Source organism: Paroedura picta, chromosome 16, assembly GCF_049243985.1.
Source record: "Paroedura picta isolate Pp20150507F chromosome 16, Ppicta_v3.0, whole genome shotgun sequence".
In the NCBI taxonomy this organism is placed as follows: Eukaryota; Metazoa; Chordata; class Lepidosauria; order Squamata; family Gekkonidae; genus Paroedura; species Paroedura picta.
The window spans coordinates 27,761,287-27,774,508 of NC_135384.1; the positions used below are offsets into that span (position 1 = coordinate 27,761,287).

General features: G+C 50.8%; 1 long non-coding RNA gene across 1 annotated transcript; it reads right to left on the reverse strand.

Moving 5' to 3' along the window:
• Window positions 1-206: 206 nt before the first annotated feature.
• On the reverse strand, window positions 207-12,089 carry LOC143826721 (uncharacterized). The gene is made up of 3 exons (XR_013227112.1): window positions 11,769-12,089; window positions 4,546-4,726; window positions 207-432 (listed from the first exon to the last, which is right to left on the reverse strand). It is a non-coding gene; the product is annotated as an uncharacterized LOC143826721 (long non-coding RNA).
• Window positions 12,090-13,222: the final 1,133 nt, after the last annotated feature.

Here is a 13,222-nt window from a genome sequence, read left to right on the forward strand (position 1 = left end):
GGATTTCTAGCTCCTGGAGTTTGAGGGAGGGAGGGCGTGATTTGGGGAGGCAAGGAGGGACCTCAGACTCCATACCAGGGGTAGTCAAACTGCGGCCCTCCAGATGTCCATGGACTACAATTCCCAGGAGCCCCTGCCAGCGAACGCTGGCAGGGGCTCCTGGGAATTGTAGTCCATGGACATCTGGAGGGGCGTAGTTTGACTACCCCTGCTCCATACCATTTGATCCAGGGGAACTGAGCTCTGCAGTTTGGAGAAGGAATTGTCGGCCTGGGAGATCTGCAGGGCTGGAGATCTGGCCACTTGGAGATCTGTGCTTTAATGAACAGGTGAGGTTATTTGCCTCCTTGCCAGGAACAGCTTCAACTGTCCCAAGCCCCATACTGAAGCTCTGTTGAGACAGGACATCCTTCTTCAGGCCTGTTCGTAGCCCTACGGAAGCAAGCAAGACAGAAACAAAATAAATCTAATCACTTCGGCAGGGGGCATTTCAATTCCGGATCTGGATCCAGTGCATTTCAGTTCTTGCAAGGCTTAATCTAGTTTCAGCTGCTAAGAAATGTGACCTTATGAATAAGCAAGCCTCATTTCCATTTTTTAAAATTTTAATTAGTGCAACTTCAAAATAGCAAAACAGGAGTCGCTTTGCCAGGAAAGTAGAAAACAGTATTTTATTGGGCCTCCCCCTCATCTACCCCCAAAAGCAAATATTATTGACAAAACAAAGTTTGAATCCAGTGGCTTTAAAGCCACCCAAGTTTTATTCTGGGGAAAAGTTTTCCACGATTAAACTTGTTCAGCCTTAAAGGTCTTGCTGGACAGACTTGGGTCTGTTGCTCCAGACCCACATGGCTACCCACCTGAATTTACAATTAATACAATTTATTAATGGGGTGTCAGCCATGAGAGAGACCAGAAGTCATTAAGCTGAAAGGGAAGAACAGTCAAAGGGACAGTAACCTCGAGAAACCTCAAAAGCGGTTTGATCCCACATGGGACAGGCTGGAAATGCAGTTCCCTCTTATTTATTTTATAATCACTACGAATCGTTCTTGGAAGAAAACAGAAGGACAACAGGGGAAGTCACAGAATGCAATGAAATGCCAACAAAGTCAGGAAGGAAAAAGCAGAATATGTTGTGACACTGTCATGGGATATCTCCTTGAAGACTGACAGGACCAGAAGAAGGTTAGTTTTTATACCCCTCTTTTCTCTGCCCAAAGGAGTCTCAAAGTCTCACAAATACCATCCCTTCCTCTCCCCACAACAGGCTCCCTGTGGCTGAGAGAGCTTCTGACAGGATTGCTCTGTGAGAGCAGCACTATCAGGGCTGTGACCAGCCCAAGGTCACCCACCTGGCTGCATGTGGAGGAGGAACAGGGAATCAAACTCGGCTCGCCAGATTAGAAGCCGCTGCTCTTCACCGCGACACCATGCCAGCTCTCTGAGAGAACTGCTCTATGAGAACAGTGCTAAGAGAACTGTGACTAGCCCAAGATCAGCATGTGGAGGAGGAAGAGAAGTGGGGGATCAGATCAGATTAGAGGCTGTCGCTTTTAACTACTACAACAGACATGTTTAGTCTGAGGAAGAGTGCTTGCACTTGAAAGCTCACACCTTGAATAAACCTTTGTTGGTCTTAAAGGTCCTCCTGGACTCTATTTTTGTTATGTTTTGATAAAGAAGAACATTAAAGGATCCCTGCGCCCAAAATAAACATGCCTGGCCTCAACCAGGGCCAGAGTCTTCTCCATCCTGGCCCCCACTTGGCGGAATGAGCTCCCGGAAGAGATCAGGCCCCTGCAGGAGCCAAAGCAGTTCCCCAGGGCCTGCAAACCGGGCTCTTCCACCAAGCCTTTGCTTAAGGCCAGCAAAGCAACACCAACCAGACGCTCCCTCCCAATGGCTAGTTACAACCGAGACAACGTGGACTGACTCGGCCACACATCACAGAAAACAAAACAACGCTTACAGCCAAACAACCACCGTTCCCCCAGTTAGGACCCCTAAATGTCCTCCAAGTTCAAAATGTTATAAACAAAAATGTAGATGTATTCTGTATTGTTATATTCCCAACGTTACAAGCCTAATTATGATGCCCCCCCCCCCGTGTCCCATGAGCTATGAAGGTCAGCTGTAATTCCAGGGGAATTCCGCCAATTGCAGGGGAGGGGCCTGCAGCGGAAGAACCGGCAAGAAGACCCCTTCTCCGGTGACTTCCGTCGCTGCTCCTTCTGCTGGCAACCCTGGTTCAAGGCCACAAGGACTTCTCGGGGATTGGCATGGCTGCCAGGCTGTTCAGCCTGTGCGTAACGATTGTGCATGACGGCCAAAAAAGAGAGGAGAAAATGAGTCCCTTATTTGGCCCTCCTTCACCATCTCTCCCGCGGAGGTTGACTCATACTGTCTGGACTGAAACACACTGCTGTCCGTTTGCCACGCGATATTCTCGGCCCAGTGCCGATCTTCTGCACAAGTCAGCATCCCATCTGGTGTCCCCAGGTCTCCTCTGGCCACCAGCGGGGCTGCCGGGTCCAGCAGGTCGGGAAGCTCCCAGATATTTAGGGATGAAGTCTGGGGAGGGCAGGGACCTCTGTGTGGGTCCAGTGCCCCAGAGTCCCCCCCTCCAAAGCATCCCTTTCCTCCAGGGGAACTGATCTCTGTAGAACTGATCTCTGCCCCTTCCTGGCTGATCCACACGAGAGGTCCTTTCCCGCTAGTTGTTTATGTAATGCCAATTGGGAGCGGCGGGCGGAAAATCGAAATGACAAATAAAAATAAATAAGTTGTGTCCGGATCTCCGGCATGCCCTCCGCATGTGCCTGCCAATGAGAGCTCAGGGGAACACCCGTACAGAACTGGGGGGCCTCCCCGTAAACCCCATTACCAGAACCCTCCCCTATAGCTGGTGGAAATGGGGCTGGCTCGGCTGACTCAGCCTTGCCGAACTGCATCAACAGATTGCAATTTCTCTCTCTCTCTCTTCTTTTTTTTTGCGAGCCACATGGCGTTCCCTTTTTTTCCCCAAAACAAAAAACAAGCCCTCCCCGCTCCCCAAAAGAAGCAATGGCACCCAGCTCCACTCCTCCTCCTCCTCCTCCTCCCTCCCCCTCCCTGCCGTTTTTGGCCCTCACATTGCCAGCAATTTAGCAAGGACGAATGTACTCATTGTTGCTAAGCAACAGGTCTCAGCACAGGACCATCGGAGGAGGAGGAGGTGTGCGGCGACCCGGTGGGAAACGCACGGGAAAAGTTGCCCAGAATGGAGTTTCGGCCTAGACGCCGGGCGCGGAATTGTGCCCGGGCCTTTCCGCATCGTTATGTCAAGCATGCCCCCAAATATTTTCCTTCCTTTTTTTGCCTTGGTGGAATGGCATCATCAGATCCTCGCAGAGGATGGGAAAGCAGCGTTCGCACCCCAGAGAGCGCATGGGGAGGGACTGGCACTGCTGCCTGGTGTTGGGATGGACCCTGGGCTGGGCCATGTGGGGTCCCCTGCAGATCGCAGGTGATGTCCAGAAAGGACAGGGATGCTGGGGAGGAGGTGGTGGGAGGTTCGTAAGGACAGGGATGCTGGGGGAGGAAGTAGAGGTTTAAAAAATGAACAAAACCAAACCTGCTTTACCCTTGTTGTAAGGCAGGGCTTGTTAAAAAGACCATTGTTCCCTCGCTGGCTTGGGTTGACCCTGTCCCTTTAAGCCATTCCAGATGACTTGGAATAAACGCCAATCAGTTTAAACACAACACAATGGCCTTTAAAAGCACGGGATCACAAGCAGCAGGAAAAGCGGCACAGTAGAACAAAAAACACCAGGATCGCTGAAATATAATGAATTGCCATCTCAGCGGGGAAAACAGGTCCAGATATCAAAAAGGTCCTTGGCCAGACAGGCGGGGCAGGGCTGTGTTTGAAAGGTGTCTGCAACAGGGGCGACTGTGTCCTGTACCGTAGGTCAGAGGTAGTCAGCCTGTGGTCCTCCAAATGTTCATTGACTACAATGGAATTGTAGTCCATGAACATCTGGAGGACCACAGGTTGACTACCCCTGACGTAGATGGCCACAGTCATCGGCTCCTAACTGTACAATATGCTATGTGACAATTGGGTTGTGAGTCCATTGGATGCAATTCGCTGCACTGCACAGGGAGAAGGGCTGCCAAACATCCCAAGTGCAGGGTGCAGAGGAAACATCTGTATAGCCCACCCAGAACAGAAGGCCCCAAGACAGCGGTAGCCAAGGTGCATAGCTCTTGCATTGCCGCCTGAAACTGGAGGAGCTGCCTTTGTTCGAAGCAAGATGCATCCTGGGTACTATTGTCAACGGTACCCAGGATGCAGTCTGACAAACCCACCAGATGCACAATTCACTTAGAGCCATACTAGGTGTGATTGGGCCGCAACACATCCACCTGTTTCTCTTTGGACCACGTTGGGGAAATATTTTTTTAACAGACTCGGAACTCTTGGGCGGTGTCATTATTCAAGCAGACTTTACTAGTTATTGTTGAATGGGAGGGAGAAGAGCCCTTATCAGATCTCATCACCTGGCATCCCTTTGTCTGTCCATCCATCCATCCTTCCTTCCTTCCTTCCTTCCGTCCTTCCGTCCTTCCGTCCTTCCGTCCTTCCGTCCTTCCGTCCGTCCGTCGTGAGCCTCATTAAGATGTGCAGCACAAGGCGATAGTAACAAGATGGCAGAATGTTGAGGAAGAGGCTGGGAATGAACTGAGATTACAACAGGGAACAAAGATCAGACACCCTGGAGAAAACAGCTGCTGTAAAAGGTGGACTCTATTCATTTGTACCCTCCTGAGTTCCCTCGCAAGACCTGTAGCAATTGGATGTCCCTCTTCAGACTGCTGGAGCAGAGTCACAATTCTTTCCGCCTTGATTTCCCTCCGCCACCCGTGCCTCGGAAGTGGAAAACCAGCTCCACACGTTAAACCGTTCGGCAAGAATCTCTCTCCCTGCTTCTACAATTATTATTTGTAGGGATTTTGTTAACACGACAAGTGTTTCAAACGTGAGCTTTCTCTCGTGCGGTTTGAAAGGACACTGCAGGCTCTATTATCTCGGGAATGTTTACCATCCTCTGACTCGACATAGGCCGTACATGTGTAAAAAATACGCATCTGTCGCATGCTTTTTTTTTTTTTTAATGGGCACATGTAAAATATTTTATGTTTCTCACTGCAAACAAAGCATCTGAAACAACCCTTAGGGCTAATGATCTCAACGCTCTAAATGAGGGGAGGATGGAAGCGGATAACAAGCTGGCACAGAAACACGCCCCGTTTCAAGAGAGAAAAAGTACAGGAGCACTGATGGGGAAGTGCTACAAATCCAAAAGTGAAGACGAGGAAATTAGAACGCCTAATATGAAAAAAGAAATCTAGATCAGGCTTTCTCACTCAGCCAGGATTTCGTGAAGCCCTCGGGCTTCTCGATATCCCTGGAAGGGTTTTCCAAATGAGTGGGGGATAATTAATGTTTAATATGTTTATAAAATTTGCTGAGCATCGATCGGGTGATATGAACATATATGGTCATGTCGACCCGGCCCTCCTACCAAAATGGCCAATGATGGGCCTGGAGGGGAGGGGCCCCGGGTGGGCGTGTCCACAGTGATGCTTCCCAACCCTATTCTGCAGGATCGCGCCACTTCTGGGGTTTCTCGAAGCCAGAAGAAGGTTTCAGGGGTTTATCAATGGTCAAAAAATTGAGAATGGCTGCTCTAGATACAGTAGGCCTGTCAGAAACCTGATGGGAGAAAAAAAAAATCAATGATATGGGGTCATCTTGGGACAGAAAAATCTATACATATAGTAGCAAAGCTGGAGATTCTCGCGATTTTTATTTTATTATTTTATTTTAAAATTAAATTTATTTACCATCCCTTTCAGGATTTCCGACTCCGGGCAGTTCACAACCAGATACACATGACCATTAAAACTGGTTAAAACCAGTTAAAAATCCAGTTGTTGCCCTAACCCATAATCACCCCAGCTATGAGTCTTGGTTTCCAACTCCCCATCTTTCACTTGGGGAGCAGATTACTTTAAGGAGGTCCCCATATGATGGTATCAAAATCTGTCGTTCACTGGCTCCAGCCAAAAGCCTGGTTGGTTGAAAGGTCTGATTTGCACGCTGTACGGGACTGAGAAAGTTCCTGTAGGGCAGGGGTAGTCAACCTGTGGTCCTCCAGATGTTCATGGACTACAATTCCCATGAGCCCCTGCTGGCAGGGGCTCATGGGAATTGTAGTCCATGGACATCTGGAGGACCACAGGTTGACTACCCCTGCTGTAGGCCCTGCAGCTCTTCCAGGAGTTCATTCCTCCAAGTGGGGGCCAGGCCCAAAAAGGCCCTGGTTCTGATTGAGGCCAGATGTGCTTTTCTAGAGCCAGGGATCACCGGCTGGTTTCTATCAGTTGAGCGGAGTGCTCTTTGGCTAGCGGTCAGCTCGGTGGTCCTTCAGGTACGTGGGTCCCAGACTGCGTGTGGCCTTTGAAGGTCAAAACCAGAACCAGAACAGTCCCACTCTTCAAATTTCCATGAAATGCTGCACGGTCGAAATGCTAAAGTGCTCATCCGAGTCCAGCAAGCCAAATTTAATTCTGCGTGCGCCCAAAAGCTTCTACCCGGAATTAAACTCCGTGGCCCTAAAGGTGCCGCTGTCCTTTTGCTGCAGGCCAACACGGGGCCCTGTGCCTGAAAACCAGCAGACTCCATAAGCACCGAGCTCTCTTTGTGAGGCGTGGCGCTCAAGAGGCCCTGGGATGGCGGCTGGCGCCCGAGGAGAGCAGCAGGCAAGACGGACCGACGGCTGACTTCTCGGACCCCGGCATACCTTTGGAAACATGGTCGAACGAGGGGTCAGATGAGCCAAATGCCGGCTGGTTGGCAAAGCCGGCCGAGAGCAGAGACAGAGCTGCCTGCCCCTGCCCAGTTTGAAGGGGATCATTGAGGAGCAAACGAGTCGTGACTGAGGCAGATCCATCTGTTTAGGCCCAGGTCTGCCCCATTCACACAGGGAGGAGAGGAGACTCTGGAAGGAGAGACCGCTGGCTCACAACCCCTTTGCCCAAGGTTTTTGCTCCTCGCTGGGAACGCTTGCCGGATCAGCTGAGATGAAAAGCGTCCTGCAAAGGAGGCCGCAGGGGAAGCAATGGGAAGAAGGGCTGTCTCCACCCCTCTTTTGGTGTGAAAATCAGGGCCCCCGACCCCCCTGCCCCCTTCGGACATGACTGGGGCAAACCGTGCTTAAAGACCTGGGTCTGTTTCCGGTTTCTCTGGTCCAGCATTGGCCCGACTGTGGTTCCCCAGATGTCCATGGACTACAATTCCCATGTGCCCCTCCAGCAGGGTCTCCTGGGAATTGTAGTCTATGGACATCTGGAGGGCCCCATTGGGCCGCTGTTGGAGCAGGGCCAAATTCAGCCATGCTGGAGTCCTAGGCTAAGAGTCCACATGGGGGAAATCTGTGGTCACCCTGCAGGGGGCTTTCAGAGGCATCCAGGGGGGTTGCCCTTACCTGCATAGGGACCCTGGGCCTCTTTGGGGGTCTCCCATCCCAGTCCTGACAAGCATCCAATACCTGACAAGGTCAGGCAAACCTGGGCCAATCGGATCATGCCTCGTAGGCTGCCCAAACTGTGTGTTGTTAAGGTTTTTAAAATACAGGGGGCATCTCACAAGCAGAGGTCAGAGCCCACGCATGGCTGGTGTGCAAACAGACACGCGTGTAGCATGCATGTTTCTCCCTTCCCCCTCCTTTGCAACCAGGAGGAGAAATGCAGTTTGGGGGGGGGGGTGAGAGTCGCTGTAAAGGAGGTAGAGGGAACATCTGGTTCAATTTGGAGTGACTCTTGGTTGGGAGCCAAGAGGGACCGGCATCAGATGCTTTGGGATGCGGTCGGGAGGGGGAAGATGAAGGCCCGCCTCAGGGGGTGGATAAAGCGGGAGGGGAGGGGGGGCAGCCGGCAGCAGGGGACCCCGAAGGGCTGGAAATCAAGGCTGGGGGGGGGGAGACGAGGCCGGTGGAGAAATGGAGGTTTCACATGAGAGCAGCGAATAGGGCTTCCTGTTCTCTCTCTTTCGTCCACTGCAACGTCCAACTCCTCGTGAAGGAGATGTGAAAAAGCAATATCTGATTACCAATTACCAATTTCCTGCTCTTTTGCTCTCTCTTGCACTCTGATGAGTCCCGTTTCATGGCCCCAGGAAGGACACCTGCATGCGGAAGCTCACACTTACTTGAATAAAACATTGTGGGTCATACAAGTGCCACGGGACCCCCAATTTTGTCAAAAAGCCCCACAGCATGCGACACCCGAGCACAAAGGGGTCTTGTGCCCCCAAGATGGCGGGCTAGGGGAGCTGAAGTGTGCTCAGGGGTCATGGGGTGGGGGTCATGGGGGTGGGGGTCATGTAGCTACCAACTGGCTGAATGTTTCTGACCTGGTGAGGGCCAGAAGGAGTCAGAGAGGGAGGGGCTGGGAATGGCGTTTGGTGGTTCCCTCTAAAATAATATTTATTGCAGAAAGCGAGGGGTGTGGGGTGGGAGAAAGGCCTTTCCCCAAGGTGACCCCTGGACAGCTTAAAATACCACCCTGACACCGAGGACTTGTTGAAAAACTGTTTCCGACTAGACGGAATTCTGTAGGTGGCAGCAGCAGCGTGGCCTAGTGGTTAAAGCAGGGGTGGCCAAACTGTAGCTCTCCAGATGCCCGTGGACTACCATTCCCATGAGTCCTGATGGCAGCGGCTCATGGAAATGGCAGTCCATGGACATCTGCAGAGCCACAGTTTGGCCACCCCTGGGTTAAAGCACTGGATCAGCGAGAGCCAGGTTCAAATCCCCACTGGTGCCACAGAAGCATGCTGGGGGATCTTGGACCAGTTAGTGTAACCTACCTCACAGGGTTGTTGTGAGGATAAAACGCAGGTCCTCCATTGGGGTGAAAGGCGGGATAGAAATAAAGTAATATAAATAAGTAAAATATGCTTACAGAGACAGTTTCATGGAGCATTGTTTATCTCTGGGGAAAGGAATTTGCAAATACTGTTCTGCAAAGGTTCGCTGCCCCTAGAAATGGAGGTTCCACCTAGCTATGACAGGTAATAGGCCTGGGTAGGTCTGTCATCCCATGGTGCTGTCTAAGCTTATTGGGAACCATCACAATATCAAGCTGGACAGCTCCCTCCTGTCAAGTGGCAGGAGGAAGTCTGCCAGATCCAGGTCGGCACACTCTTGGAAATTTGGAGATGGAGACTGGGAAGGCCAGGTACCAGAGTGGGGTACAAGGCCACAGAGCCCCCCCCCCAAAAAAAAGCACCCATTTCCTCCAAGGGAACGGATCTCTGTGTATTGGAGTGAAGCCATAATTCCAGGGGATCCCAGGTCCCACCTGGAGGCCGGCATCCCTACCACTAAATCTTGCAGCGGTGAATTCCACACGTTCGCACCAAGGAGCATTCTCTTTTGTCTGCTTCGAACCACCTTCCGAGCCCTTTCATTGGACGACCCTGAAGCCTAGCCAAAGTAGAGGAGGGGGTAAAAGCAAAAAGGAGGACAAGAAAGAAAGCAAGCAGCCCTCTCTGGCTCCCCGGAGCCGCCGGACTGGCTGGGTGGGAAACGTCCCGAAAGTCCACCACCACCTCTACCACCACCACCACCGCTGCCGCCGCTTGGGCTAAAGGCGGGCGGAATTAAGATATAGAATGTTAACGTATGTCAGGAATAAATGAGAGCCACAAAGGAGTATAATCTGTTTTTCTAATATGACCACAAGCAGAGTGTTAGCGGAATTAGGCCGACAGCTGCTACGTTATTTCCCCCCCTTCCCTCTCTCTCTCTCTCTCTCTCTCTGTCTCTCTCTCCCCCTGCCCCCCCCTCCCAAGCACTCCACGCGCCAGTAGGAGGGGGGGGGGGAAAAACCCCCAACAAAACCCAGCACCCAGCCCCAGCCCATTTCTCTGCCTCCATTCTGCGGTTTTTTCCGCAGGCACTGCTGCCGAGTTGGCAGTCCTTTCGCGTCACACCTTAGTGCTTTTCAAGATTGCTCCGCAGAGAGCTGGGGGGAAATGGGAAATGGCAATTTTGTGTTGACGCTGCTTGGCAGCAGGGGGAAGAGTGGAGAAAAAGTTGGAACCCGTGCCAAAGCTTCCCTGGGGAGAGATAGGGGAAGATGGAGAGAGACAGGCGTAGACGGGGGAAGTTCGCACGAGCACATGGCGCACATACATGAGCCGCAGCGGAGGCCTTCTGCATGCATGCGCCGCTCCGACAGACAGACGGCGTGGAAGCTGACCAGCTTCCTTGCAAACATATAATATGTGCAGTCTGCTAGGAAACCCCTGGAAGGGGAGGCGGGGAGAAGGGGGGGGGGAAGCGTGTTCCTTCCTGCGTGTTTGTGTATGTTGCTTAAATTTTTTTTTTTTGGATAGCAGTAGAATGCAGTATGCAAATGAGATTGTTATTACTGCAATGTTCATCAAGCTGAGCTGAGAAGACATTAATAGCCTGATGAATATGCATGTGAATTTGTTAATTAAGTTAATTATTCTGCTGAAAATGCATTCGTCTTCCAAGGACATTCTCCCAATGATTTCTACATGCTCCAGTCATTAGTCATGCTGTATTTTATCAGTGAAATGAGTTTGCTTAAGTTGTTGTGTTTTAAAAAAAAAAAAAATTTAAAAAGGGAGAGAGAAGAAATTTTGAAAATAAAACCAAGGCATTAAAAAAAAAGGGGGGGGGAGAGGATTAAAAGGACGAGATATAAAAGGAAGGAAACAAAAGGATTTAGGGTGACTCACACACAGGGGGGTGGGGGAGAAAGTTTGAAGGACTTTATAGTTTGGAGAAGACATGGTGATATTTTTGCTTTTTTACTGAGGGCTGGGGGGGGGAAGGCTGCGTGAGGAATCCAAGCGCCCTCAATTTGCCTTTCCGTCTGTCCACCTCTCTTTTTTAACTTCTGTCTTTTGTTTCATGAAAAAAAAAACTTTTTTTTTTTATTCCGGTGCCAAATTTCCAACACATTAATTAATTGTTGTAGCCAATTAACTGTAGTTGTGCAAATGAGTTTAGCACTAATTACCATGCAGTGCTTGTAATCACATAAAAAGTTGCAGAGAGAGGGAGAGACAGAGAGAGAGAGAGAGAGAGAAGGGGGGGGCAAGAGAAGAAGAGAAAAAGAGAGGAAGAAAGCAAGAAAAGAGAGAGAGAGAGAAAAGGAACAGGGACAATAGATCCCTTTGACGTGACGGAAACTTGAAACAATGCGCCCTGCGAGCGTTCCGGTTCGAAGACGGCACCCGGAACACCAGAATCAGGAGTCATAATGGAACATCCTTTGCCCAAGGTATGGGGTGGGGCTTGGTGGGAATCAGGGAGGTGGCTTAAAGAGGTCACGGGGTGGTGCACAAAGACATTGTACAGAGGTATAAAGACTCGGAGATCTCCACTGCTGCTTGTATCCAAAGAAGGGAGCTTTAGGGGTGCCTGCCTCCAGGTGGCACCTGGGGATCGCCCAGATTTCAGTTCATCTCCAGACTACAGAGACTGTGTACATCCCAGCTCCACATGCAAGCGCTTGGCCCAGATTTACGGCCCGCCTCGCTTCAAAGCAACCGCATTTGCAAAAACTGATGCCCACGGAAAAGGAGCCCCTATTTTGCAACATTTTTGCTGTTCCAAGATATCGTTTCTCTTCTCTCCGCGGAATCAGAAGACTCTTTATTTATTTTTTTAAAGATTTACCCAGCTCCTGTTTCCTCTTCAGCTCAAAGAAGGACATCTGAGCCGTGCGCTCTAGAAGAACTCAGGCCTATGGTGCCAGGAGGGTGCTTGGACCGATCTCAAGCGAGAACGTGGGAAAACTCAGATTTGCATCCAGTCCTGGACAACTTGCGGCAGGGCAGGGGATGAGTGCCGGACCCGGGAAGGGGGAACAGCAAAAGGACCATGAGCGACTCAGAGCAGAAAGGTGACAAAGTGGACAGTCGGACCTGTGTCAATGAAATGTAAATTTAACTCATTTAGGAAAGGAAGATTGTATTCTGGAAAATGAGAGCGCCCACGGATCGTTAGGACTTGCATATTATGGCCCAGTGACCAGAGGTTTTATTTCTTTAGCTTTACGTCAGCAATACCCCCACCTTTCTCAGCAGTCTGGCCCCGAAGTGACTAACAACATTCCCTCCCGACATACACACCTGGCGACAAAAAGGTAGACAAGATTATAGTATCGTATGCCTCCAAAACATCTTACCAGCATTTCACCATCTCTCCCCCTTGACCTCTGAGGAAAACATCACACTCTTAAACCAATATGGATTAGCGCCGGGAACGTAAATTATAATATAGGATTTTATAATTGTAATGATTTTCATCATTGCAGCAGACTGGTTTTAGGATGGTGACTATGGTTTTATCGCACGCATTGCAAACCAGTCTGAACCCACAGACCAATAATCCGACCCCCGACAGACTCTATGGTCCCTTCGAGCCAGTGTAGAACTGTGATCGTTCCGACAGGGCCCGCAGCTCTTCCGAGAGCTCATCCCACCAGGTAGGGGCCAGGATTGGAAAGGCCCTGGCCCTGGTTCAAGCTTGGGGTGCTTCCCGTGGGCAAGGGATAACCAGCCAAAGTTTTTGCAGAGCAAGATCTCAAGAACAGAACTATCCCTCGAACTTTTTCTAAACCATGAGATGTTCCTTCATGTTCAGAAGCACCAGCCCTTTAAATGATCCGAAGAGGGCATCCTTTGTAAACGGCAAGGGAAGGCGGGATAGGAATGCAATCAACCAATCTCTCTTTTCCCCCCAAGAGGGACTCCAAAGCTGCCCACACCCACCCCTCTCCCATCTTCCACTTCACCCTCCCAACAACTACCCTTTGAAGTAGGCTAGGCTGAGACCGGCCCAAGCTCCCCCGGCCACCTTCCGTGGCAGCGCGAATATTCGAACCCAGACCCTAATTTGACACTGTAACCACTACTCCAGCAGAGTGCCCGGTGCGTCATTAGCTCCTCCTTCCGTAATCATGGCTCACATCCGCTCTCTGGAGGGTGAGGAGAAAGCTACTCTGTGCATGCTCAGATTTGCCCTTCCGAGGCCTGGCCGTGATAGCAAAGCAGACCCAGAGCATGAGGGAGCCCTGCCTCCACCCCACCCCGAGGACCGCCTCCCTGCCATCTGAGGGAGAAGGCGTT